Below are 12,467 nucleotides of genomic sequence, written 5' to 3'. Positions count from 1 at the left end.
TTCAACAATATTCCCTTCTTGGATCTCAACACTTCAATTCCCAAGAAAAATTTTAGTTCTCCTATGTATTTTACTTTGAAATGTTGATGTAGTGCATCCTTCACTGAGTTTGTCATCTTGTTACAACTTTCAGTGATTAGTAAATCATCTACATAAACTAAGATGATTACTATATCTTCTCCTTCCTTCTTAGTAAATACGGAATAGTCATAATTGCTTTGAGTAAAACCAGCTTGTATCAGTGCTTCGGTCAATTTAATCTTCAACTACCTGGATGCTTGTTTAAGTTTATATAAGTATTTTAATAGCCTGCACAATTTAGTCTCCCCCTGTTTTCTGAAACCTTCAGGAATTTTTATATGTACTTCTTCACATAAGTCACCTTGAAGAAAGGTATTAAACACATCCATTTGAAAGAGGTTCCAACCTTGTGATACTGCAAAAGCGATAACTGACCTGACTGTAACCATCTCTCATGATAATCCAAACTTTCCCTCTGACTATAACCTTTGGCTACGAATCTAGCCTTGAATCTCTCCACTCCTCCATTTGCTTGAAATTTAACTTTGTAAACCCATTTTGAGCCTACTGTATTCTTCCTAGCGGGCAGGTCAACAGTTTTCCAAGTCTTGTTATCTTTAAGTGCTTTGATCTCAACCTTCATGGCATCAACCCATCTATTATCCTTTACAGCCTCACAAAATCTTTGAGGTTCTAACAATGATGAGAAATTGGCTAGATAATGTTGGTACGTAGAGGAGATATTAGTATAATACAAATGTCAAATAAAGGTATAGAACATTACTGCATTGTGCTTTGGGCCTGCCAACATAGTCTTTCATCCAAAGGGGTTCTTTAGAGGTCCTGGTTGATCTTCTTCTAGTATCAACATTATTATCATGAACAATATCAGTGGTAGTACTAACAGGAGGAGCAGGATTTGCTGGTGTTTTCACTTCAGGAACCATATCAGTATCACTTGCATTATCTGAAGGTGAAGATAACAAAGTGTGAAGTGAATCCATACCTGTATCTCTAAGAAAAACTGGATGCATAACCTTAAGGCATGATGATAGTGTATGTAGTGACTCTGGTGAACTGAAAGGGAAAATATTTTCCCTGAAAATCATATCTCGACTGACAAATATCTTTTTAGTGATTAAGTCAACCAATATGTAACCTTTCTACAGTTCTAAAAAACCAAGTAGCACCACAGATCTTGATTTTGGTCCAAACTTGTCTCTTTTTAATAGATTTGTAGCATAACAAAGGCAACCAAAAACTTTTAAATGAGTGGTGAAAGGTTTCTTATGAAAAAGTAGTTCATATGGTATATGTCCAACTAGTGTGACTGAAGACAACCTGTTCATCAAATAAACTGCAGCCTTAACACATAATCCCCAGTATCTAAGAGGATCATAGCCTGAAACCTCAAGGCTCTAGCAATGTTTAAAATCTGTCTGTGCTTTCTCTCCACAATCCCATTTTGCTAGGGAGTATAAGGGCAACTACTTTGATGCTCAATGTAATACCCCAAAAGTTCAGACATTTTTTTTAGGATCATGCTTCGAACTGACGAGTAATAAATTTTAGTGCTTTGGTAGTGTTATGATCAAGGTTGATGCATATTAAGGCCTCAAAAGTGTCCTAGCTAATAGACGAATAAAAATATTTCCTTACCGATTGAATTCTTGAGAAGGATATTGGTATAGTCAACTTCAAATGATCATATCTCTCATTATGCTATGAATTTCTGAGATCATGACCCACCAACAGATATATAATTGAATTAGATTTTCAACGATACTAATTTCGCCTAAATCCGATACCAGAGAAAAACTTTATGTCCATTTTATTCCAGCATGTCAGCCTGGAAAACTGAGTGACGACATTCGTGATAACTTATCACAAGTGTGATGACTTATCACGAATGTCATCAGCCTTAGGCAGAAACCAACCCCAGTGATGACATTTTGTGATAAGTTATCACAAGTGTGACGACTTATCACGAATATCGTTAGCCTTAGGCAGAAACCAGCCCCAGTGACGATATTTTGTGATAAGTTATCACAAGTGTGCCGACTTATCACGAATGTCATCAGCCTTAGGCAGAAATCCATCAATTACAGGCCTCCAGTGATGACATTTGTGATGACTTATTACAAGTGTGATGACTTATCACGAATGTCGTCAGCCTTAGATTTTAGCAACTGGGAAGCGGTTTAGTAAGGGTATTTTGGTCTTTTTCCTACACTTCCCACGGCTTATAACCCTCAAGGAGCGTATTATATTCCATTATCTTTAGTTAAACATCTCAAAAATTCTCTCATACACTCTCAACCACATATTAAGATTTTCTCTCAAGATCATCTCCTCAAGAACAAGAATATTCTCTCCCAAAGGGGTTAAACACTAGTCAAGAAAAATCAAGAGCAAGCCTAAGGATTTCTTCAAGAACCTTCAGAAATATTAGATCTCTTTCAAGATTCAATCACTAAGGTATGCGTAGTGTTCATCCATGGATCTCTTTCATCCATGGAGCTCAAGAATTATGTTTTAAATTATAAATTATGATTTCCTTGTTGTGTTATGACTATATTCATGTTGATGATTGTTGTTTGGATTCAAGGTTGTATCTTGATGTGTTTTTCATGAAGCATGTGAGTAGGTTCGTTGAAACCCATGAATTTTGGATGGATTAAGATTATCAAATTGATAAGTACACCTATGCCCAAATTTGTGCATGTAAGGTGTTTGATAAAATGCCAAGAATGATAGAATCCATGTTTTTATGACTTAATAGTGCTTAAATGACACGCCCATGTTCCATTCTTTATGATTACACATGAACTTCACGTTATTGTTGTGTGTTATTATTGTGATATGGAATGAGCATGATATTGAAGCAATGCGAGTATATACATGTTGTGTGCATCCCCTTCCATGTATAAGATGTTGAGAACCAAGTGTAGTATGAAATCCCCTACTTATGATATTGTGAATTGTGAACTCTATTCTTATGATCAAGTCAGTCATGTGTGTCAGTTTTCTTCCATCGAGTCTTGGGGGTACTTGTACCCAGGAAAAAAATATAGTTGTGTTCCTAGAGCTATGTCATGTTATCACGATACTCTCAGTCAAGCCATGATCTATAGAACTCAGTCAGTCATATGACTCAGGAAATCTCAGAAATCTCATGATCTCAATTAATTCTCAGATAGTAGTCCTATTTTGTCAGTCAACAGAAGTTAGTTATTCAGTTCATGTACAACCAGTTAATCAAGTTCAATCTCTTCAGATGGGAGTAGAAGTTAGCACCGAGTGAACCCAAGGATGGGAAATCACCATCCAGATAAGGGTGTGATTCTTAGCAGTCATTCTTGTGTTTCAAAACTACGTAGCCAGCGTAGGTTGAGACATCTTAACCTATCAGATTAGGGTTGATGAGGTGATTTGACCTGTCAGACAAAGGTCCTACCGTTCTCATTAGAGTAACCTGCCAGATAAGGGTCACTCACAGTTTGTCCATACCAGTGGTGTGGTATTGACACCCTTCCAATCAGGGCACAGATTGGACCCCACCTCAACTATTATAGCATATTTGAGGCATGCCGGTTAAACAACTACCTCCTACAGTTTCAGTCTCAGTCTCAGTAAAAGAACTCAGATAGTTCTTCGAATTTTAGTATACCAGGACTGTCAGATACAGTTAGTTCAGCTACAGTACAGAACTCAGGTAGTTTCATCAGATTCAGGACTTTCAGACACAGTCATCCATGTTATCAGAAATTCCAGTATTAGTTATGTTAGATATTAATAAACCATGTATTAGCGTATAGATCTAGATATCACGTAGTCACAATCTCAGTTACTATGTATGCATGTTTGCACTCTCACATTCATATTAGTTAGTTAGTTAGCACTGCTCATGCATGTAAGCCCTTTTGCATATAGCCTACCTCACTCGTATACTCAGTACTTTCAGTTGTACTGACGCATTTGTGCTACGGTGCTTTCTTTTATGTTACACCATAGGTTCAGAGCCACGAGTTCCAGATCAGCAGTAGCAGTCGCATTTCAGTATACAGAGTTGTAGTAAGTCTTCTTCATTCGAGGACGATATGATTTGACTTCATTTATTTTCTTTGGTTAGCTTTCAGTTTATGGAGTTAGTTGGAGATAGTTCCTTCAACTCCTTACTAAGACAGCATTTAGAGGCTTTCAAATTTAGTTTAGATTTGATTCAAACTTAAGTTATTTTGGGTACTCGTTACCCCATATGGATGTTACTATTTATCAGATACTTTATTCAGTTGAACCTTATGGCCTAATGTTCATGTTTTTTGCATTTTACATGTATATTATGCAGTGTACAGGTACAGATATCAGTCATGGATTAGCTTGTGGTCCTTCGGGACATAAGCACCGTGTAGTGTTCCGGTTCAGCAAATTAGGGCGTTACAAACTTGGTATCAGGCCCTAAGGTTCAATAGAGTCCTAGGAAGTCTAAAAGTTGTATTTAGTAGAGTCTTGTACATGGATGTGTGGCGCGCCACATTTATGTGCAGGAGGCTATAAGATATTTTAGGAACAGTTTCCCTTCTTTCAGTATTCATATCGTGTTAGTAAGCATAATTGCAAGTTAAACTCTCAATCTAATCCGTTCTTCTCTTATTTCAGAACATGCCTCTAAAGAGAAGAAACCAGCCAGCTCCTCAGCCCGAAGATCCTTTGGGCGAACATGTTTCTCATGCGGAGTTTAGGGCCACATTCACCACACTTGCTCAGTCTGTGGCTGCCCAAAATGAATGGTCACCAGTTATTCCATCCAATCCAGTGGCCAACTCAGCCGCAACTAGGATTCAAGATTTCACCCGAATGAACCCTCCATCCTTCTTCGGATCTAAGTCTGATGAAGACCCTCAAGAATTCATTGACCAAGTCCAGAAGGTCATAGACATCATGGGAGTTACTTCTTGTCAGATTTCCAAGTTAGCCGTATATCAGTTATAGGATGTTGCTCACACTTGGTGCAAATAGTAAATGTATGAGAGGTTAGAGGATGCAGGACCTATAGAGTAGGAGGAATTTATCACGGCTTTCTTAGACAGATTCTTTCTCCAAGAGTTGAGGGAGGCAAAATTTCTAGAGTCCATCAACCTCAGGCAGGGAAATATGACGGTTAAAGAGTATTCTCTCAGATAGCTAGATATGCCCCTTATGTGGTTGCTGACAACAAGTCTAAGATAAGCAAGTTCGTGTCAGGGGTGAATGATAGCGTCGTAAATGAGTGTAGGTCTGCGATGCTAAACAATGATATGACTTTATCTAGACTCATGAACTATGCTCAGTAAATAGAGGAGCAGAAAATTAGGACTAGAGAGAGGCAGAACAAGAGAGCAAGGTCAGGTAGTTTCAGTTTTGCTCAACCCAAATCAGAAGGAGAAAACCGTTCACAGTTTTGTCCTAAGTCAGCAGTTCCAACTCCTTCCTCCGTCAGTACCCTAGTGTCAAAATTCAGAGACGGCAATCGCGATCGAGCACCAGGCTCTAAGTCTGAGGGCAGTGTCAACAGTGCCCAAGCTAATCCCCTGTGTCAAACCTGTGGTAAGAACTACAAGGGTACCTGTAAAGCTGGTAGAGATGTTTGTTTTGGTTGTGGCAAGCAAGGCCACAGAGTTATAGAGTGTTTGCAGTCAGGTCTGCAGGGTCAGCAAAGTCGTTCCACAGCCCAGTCCGGTCGCCCTAATCAGCAGGGTGCCACTTCCAGTGCTACTAGTGGGCAACGCCCAAACAGATTCTATGCTCTTCAGACCCGGCAGGATCAGAAAAATTCTCCTGATGTCGTTACTGGTATGTTGCAGATTTTCCATGTTCATGTTTATGCTTTGCTAGATCCAGGTGCATCCTTGTCTTTTGTTACTCTTTATATAGCAGGCAATTTCAGAATCAGTCCTGAAATTTTAGCAGAGCTCTTTTCAGTCTCTACCCTAGTGGGTTAAACCATCATAGCTCGGCGGGTATACAGGAACTACCCAGTTATGATATTTCAGAAAACCAGGTCAGCAGATTTAGTCAAGTTAAAGATGAATAATTTTGATGTCATTCTCGGCATGGATTAGCTTTATTTCTGCTATGCCACAGTCGACTGCAGAAATAGGATAGTTCAATTTCAGTTCTCGAATGATATCCAAGGGAAGTGTTTATCATCTCGCTTATGTTAAAGACTCTAGTTTTGAATTTCCCAGTATCGAATCAATCTCAGTTGTAAATGAGTATTCAGACGTATTTCCCAAAAATCTTTCAAGCATTCCTCCCGAAGGGGAATAGACTTTGGCATTGACCTTATTCTAGATACTCTGCCTATTTCTATTCTGTCGTACAGAATGGCACCAGAAGAACTCAGAGAACTAAAAGAATAGTTGAAGGATCTCTTAGATAAGGGATTTATTAGACCCAACATTTCCTCGTAAAGCGCACCAATCTTATTCGTGCGTAAGAAAGATAGTTCTCTCAAGATGTGCATTGATTACCATCAACTCAATAAAGTTACGGTCAAGAACAAGAATCCTCTTCTAGGATAGATGACTTGTTTGACCAACTATAGGGTACCAGTTATTTCTCCAAGATAAACCTCAGATCAGGCTACCATCAGCTCAGAGTTAGAGAATGTGACATCTTGAAGACAGTTTTCCATACTCGGTATGGTCACTTCGAGTTTCTAGTCATGACCTTTGGTCTTACTAATGCCCCAGCCGCTTTCGTAGACTTGATGAACCATGTGTTCAAGCAGTACTTAGATATGTTCATCATAGTTTTCATAGATGATATCCTGGTCTATTCCCGCACTAAGCGCGATCATGCATACCATCTCAGAATTGTTCTTTAGACTCTTAGAGACCATCAGTTGTTTGGAAAATTCAATAAGTGTGAGTTTTGGCTAAGGTCAGTAGCATTCCTTGGCCATATTATTTTTGATGATGGCATTAGAGTAGATCCTCAGAAGACTGAAGTGGTAAGAAACTGGCCTCGCCCTATCTCTCCATCAGATATCAGGAGTTTCTTAGGTTTGGCTGGCTATTACAGACGATTTGTTGAGGGATTTTCTTCTATTGCATCCCCTATGTACAGATTGACTCAGAAGAAGGTCAAGTTTCAGTCGTCAGATTCTTGCCGGAAGAGTTTTCAGGAGTTGAAGACTAGACTCACCTCAGCTTGAGTTCTAGTTCTTCCAGATGGTTCCGATGGTTTCGTAGTATATTGTGATGCATCCAGAGTGGTTTTAGGTTGTGTCCTCATGCAGCATGGTAAGGTCATAGCCTATGCCTCCAGACAGTTAAAGCCTCATGAGAAGAATTACCCTATCCATGATCTTGAATTAGCAGCCGTACTATTTGCCTTGAAGATTTGGAGGCATTATCTCTATGGAGTTTATGTAGATTTCTTCACAGATCATAAGAGTCTCCAGTATGTCTTTTCTCAGAAAGATCTTAATCTTCATCAGAGAAGGTGGTTAGAGCTTTTGAAAGATTATGACATGAGTGTCCTTTACCATCCAGGCAAGGCCAATGTTGTGGCCGACGATCTCAGTAGACTCTCCATGGGTAGTGTTTCTCACATTGAGGATAGCCAAAAAAGGATAGCTCAGGAAATCCATAATCTTGCCAGACTAGGTGTTCGCTTAGTCGATTCTTCAGTGGCACAGTATTGACACCCTTTCAATCAGGGCACAGATTGGACCCTAGCTTAGCTATTATAGCATATTTGGGGCATGTCAGTTAAACAACTACCTCCCACAGTTTCAGTCTCAGTCTCAGTAAAAGAACTCAGATAGTTTTTCAGATTTTAGTATACCAGGACTGTTAGACACAGTCATCCATGTTATCAGAAATTCCAGTATTAGTCATATTATATATTAATAAATAATATATTAGCATACAGATCTAGATATCACTTAGTCACGATCTCAGTTACTACGTATGCATGTTTTCACTCTTACGTTCATATTAGTCAGTCAGTTATTACTGCTCATGCATGTAAGCCCTTTTGCATATAGCCTACCTCACTTGTATACTCAGTACTTTCAGTTGTACTGACGCATTTGCGCTATGGTACTTTCTTTTATGTTACACCATAGGTTCAAAGCCACGAGTTCCAGATCAACAGTAGCAATCGCATTTCAGTATACAGAGTTGCAGTGAGTCCTCTTCATTCGAGGATGATATGATTTGACTTCATTTATTTTCTTCGGTTAGCTTTCAGTTTACGGAGTTAGTTGGAGACATATTCCTTCAACTCCTTACTCAGACAGTATTTAGAGGCTTTCAAATTTAGTTCAAATTTAATTCAGAATTCAGTTGTTTTGGATACTCGTTAACCCATATGGATGTTACTATTTATCAGATACCTTATTCAGTTGAACCGTATGGCCTATTGTTCATGTTTTCCGTATTATACGTATATATTATGCAGTGTACAGGTACAGATATCAGTCATGGGTTAGGTTATAGTCCTTCGGGGTCATAAGCATCGTGTAGTGTTCCGGTTCAGCAAATCGAGGCGTTACACTCAATGTCAAGAGAAAACAACAATTATTTACACTTAGAATTAATGGACTCCGCACCATTATCAAACCTCAAAATCTTGATCATCATGCCAAACTGATTTTGTATCATGGCTAAAAACTGTCTAAGAATAACAATCACCTTAGACTTTAATTGCAACAAGTAAATCCAAGTAAATCCAGAATGATCATCTAAAATAGTCAAGAAATAGTATTTCTTATCATAAGTTGGGACCTTATATGGACCCCAGAGATCCATATGTACAAGATGAAATGGAAAATCTACTCTAGTTTCACTATGTGGAAACTATAGCCTAGTTTGTTTTGCCAAGGGGCAAAAATGAAAATCCATTTCTAAAGTAGTGCTAGAATACTTATTTAACTCTGGAATATTCTTCATGATAGTGGATGATGGATGTCCCAATCTCTTATGCCATAAGCTGTAATCGGCATCACTACTGGTTATACATGTTGTTTTCAGCTTATTTGCTACCACAGATCCTCTTGAATCTCCATCAATCACATACAAGCCTCCTTGTTCTTTACCAATCTCCTTTACCCTGCCATTGCAGAGGTCCTGAAACACACAGAAATTAGGGGAAAAAGTGACAAAGCAAGATAACTGTTTAGTCACTTTTGACACTAATAAAAGGTTAAATCTAAACTCAGGAACAAATAACACACCCTTTATTATTTCATTCCCAAATAAGTTGACACTTCCTGTGTGAGTAATTTCAATTTTCTCCCCTATAGGTAAATGCACTTTATCTCTTTTAGAAGCATCTAGACAGACCTTATCCTTCAATAATTGTAGATTTGCAGTAACATGATGTGTGGCTCTAGAATAAATGACCCATTCAGTTTTAGGAGGAAAATGAGACATCAAGCAAGTTACAATACCTGCCATGTTGACATGATGTTCTCCTGAAGCCTTGTTCAGCAAACTTAAGATCTGTTTGTATTGTTCATCAGAAAATGGGTTGTAAAACTATTTTTCTAAGTGAAATCCAGTGTTGCACAGAGAAGGTGAAGTTCCTCCATTAATCCTATATGCAGATGCTACATCAGTGTTATTCACTGTTGGTGGTTGCTCCTTTCTCTAGTTATCAAAAGTGTATGCATTTCTTCTCCATCCATCAGAATTACCTACACCAAATTCTCCACTTCCAGAAAACTTCCTATTTTGAAAACCAAGTGGATATCCAACAAGCTTGTAGCTGTTTTCCTTTGTGTGGCCTTTCATTCTATAAAAATCACATTGTTGTTGCCTTCCTCGAAATCCTTTACCTCTTCCTGCCTGTGAACTCATGGAACTTGTGTGAATAGCCATGGTTTCAACTTTATCAACTACTTTAGCTGCTAAGTTTGCAGCTGCTACTTGCTGGCTTTCATCTTGGATAATCATAGCATATGCCTGTCCTAAAGTCGGAGCTACTGATTTCATAAGTATCTGTCTACGAGCTTGATTATGGGATTCATTAAGACCACTAAGGAATTGGAGAAGCCTTTACTGGCTCAAGTGCTCAACATAATCTTTCGACCTCTCACAGTCACAATTAGGTGAAAGAACTAATACATCATACTCATGCCATAATTCCTTTAACTTTGAGAAATAGGTAGAAACAGAGTTAGTACCTTGTATCAACTTCGTAATTTCTCGATGCAATTGCCACATCCTCACGCGATTGACTTTATCAAAACTTTCCTTTAGATCTCCCACACAAGGTGTGCATTTGATGCATAAACAACTCCGCTTAATAGATCTTCTGAAATCATATTTATTATCCATGACAACACTAGTGCGTTACAAGTTTCCCAGTGATCATGTAATTCAGGTTCGAACGACTCCTTCGTGCACACTCCATTCACAAACCCTAACTTTCTTTTCCCTAACAGTGCAATGCGCATTGATCGACTCTATAAACCATAGTTTTCTGAACCAGTAAGCTTCACCGGAACAAGAACCGAACTTGGTGTATCCGTCGATCCAAGATACAGAGGATGATTAGCATCAATTTTGGTTCTCGTCATTGTTGTACGGATTAGGGAGCTTCAAAGTAATTACTTCTCTATGAAATTGAAACAAGTAATTTGTGTGGATCACTCGGGATCTAACCTTCTCTGATACCATGTAGAAATCTAGGCTAAGAGCTTCTTGAATGTTTCCATAAGTTCATCAATGGAGATAAATCTAGAGAGAAAAATATTAGAGAAGATATTTTGTTATTAGATGAAAAGAAGAATAAATTTTCTGTTTCTGTACACAACATTATATACACATACAAAACACTAACTCCACTAACTGCTTTCAGTTGTACACTATAACTAACTACCTTGACAGTTGTACATTCCTTGCTAGCTGTACATTCTACCTTTAATTGATCACATAGACTAACTAACTAACCATCATCTGTTAAGCCTAATCTCAACATCTTTTTCCTTCTAATAATTGTTGGACTTGCGAAGATTATCAAGTACATTTTATGTTGGTTGCTTTATATTGTGTAAATAATTTTTATTACTAAATATATTCCGTTGAACCCTTGATTAGATAAGCTACCTTATTTTAATGCAAATTATGAACTTACATATTAAGCAATATATAAATTACGTGCTTTCTTTTAACTTGAATATGAAGCTATATTCTCTTATTATTATATTATATTCTCTTTCTCCTTTCTGCTATATAATAAGTCACGGTGTGGAGGGTGAAGCACACACCACACTGTCGACATCCCTGCTTGCCGTCATTTGATGTGCTTACTCCGTAATTTTACTATATCATTCTTAATTAATTATTATATATTATTTATGTATTAAAAATATTAATTACATTTAACAAATAAAATAAAAGAGAATTAATTATATTTAACAAATAAAATAAAAGAGACATTTATTACATGTCTGCTTTAGCTATTTCAACGATAATTTACTATATCATCCTTAATTAATTATTATAAGTCATCTAAGTATTAAAAAAATTGATAATATTTAATATTAAATTAACTTGACATCTTATATGAAGTCTACTTAATTATTTTAATAGATATTTTTTATAGTAATTTTGCTATATCACTTCTAATTAGTTATTATAAGTCATTTAAGACATGTTTGTACTATACCATCCCAAATTAATTATTATTGTCATCTATACATTGTGTTAATTAAATTAGAATAGAAAAAAATACTATAAATAACAATAATTAAAAAATAAATTATTTAAAAAACATAATTGACTATCAATGTCACAAAAATTTGGACAAGGAGAGTAACATATGTTATTTAACAATTACATAAAAAGTATTATAAATTACAATAGTTAATAATTTAAAATATCTAAAAAAAATAATTAATCTGTTATATATATAAGAAAAATACATAATAAATTACAATATTTAATAACTTAAAATATCTAAAAAAAAATTAATCTGTTCTCTATAGTAGAAAATACGTAAGAAAAAAATTATTAATCACAATAATTAACAGCTTAAAAAATTTAAAGGATATAAAATATTTGTTTGACTCTCGAAATTATATCAATGTCACTTAAATTGGAAAAAAAAAGAAGTTATTATAAATCTCAACAATTAAAAACTTAAATTATTTTTAAAATATAATTAACTATCAATGCCATAAAAGTTTGGACAAAGAGAGTATCATGTTTTATTTGAAAATTACATAAAAGATATTCTAAATTAGAAGAGTTAACAAATTTTTAATATTTTATTATATATTTCATAATTACTATGTGAAAAGTAAAAAAAAAATGATTGACTCTCGAAATAATATGAGTGTCATATTAACAATTTAAAATATTCTTATACAAATTTCATTAATCTAAATATAATAATATATGTCTAACTAGGAATTTATAACCAAACAAATGAAGATTTTAATTAAATAA

This window comes from Capsicum annuum, chromosome 5, assembly GCF_002878395.1.
Source record: "Capsicum annuum cultivar UCD-10X-F1 chromosome 5, UCD10Xv1.1, whole genome shotgun sequence".
NCBI lineage: Eukaryota > Viridiplantae > Streptophyta > Magnoliopsida > Solanales > Solanaceae > Capsicum > Capsicum annuum.
The sequence above is the reverse complement of the archived record's forward strand: the minus strand, read 5'-3'. Positions refer to the sequence as shown.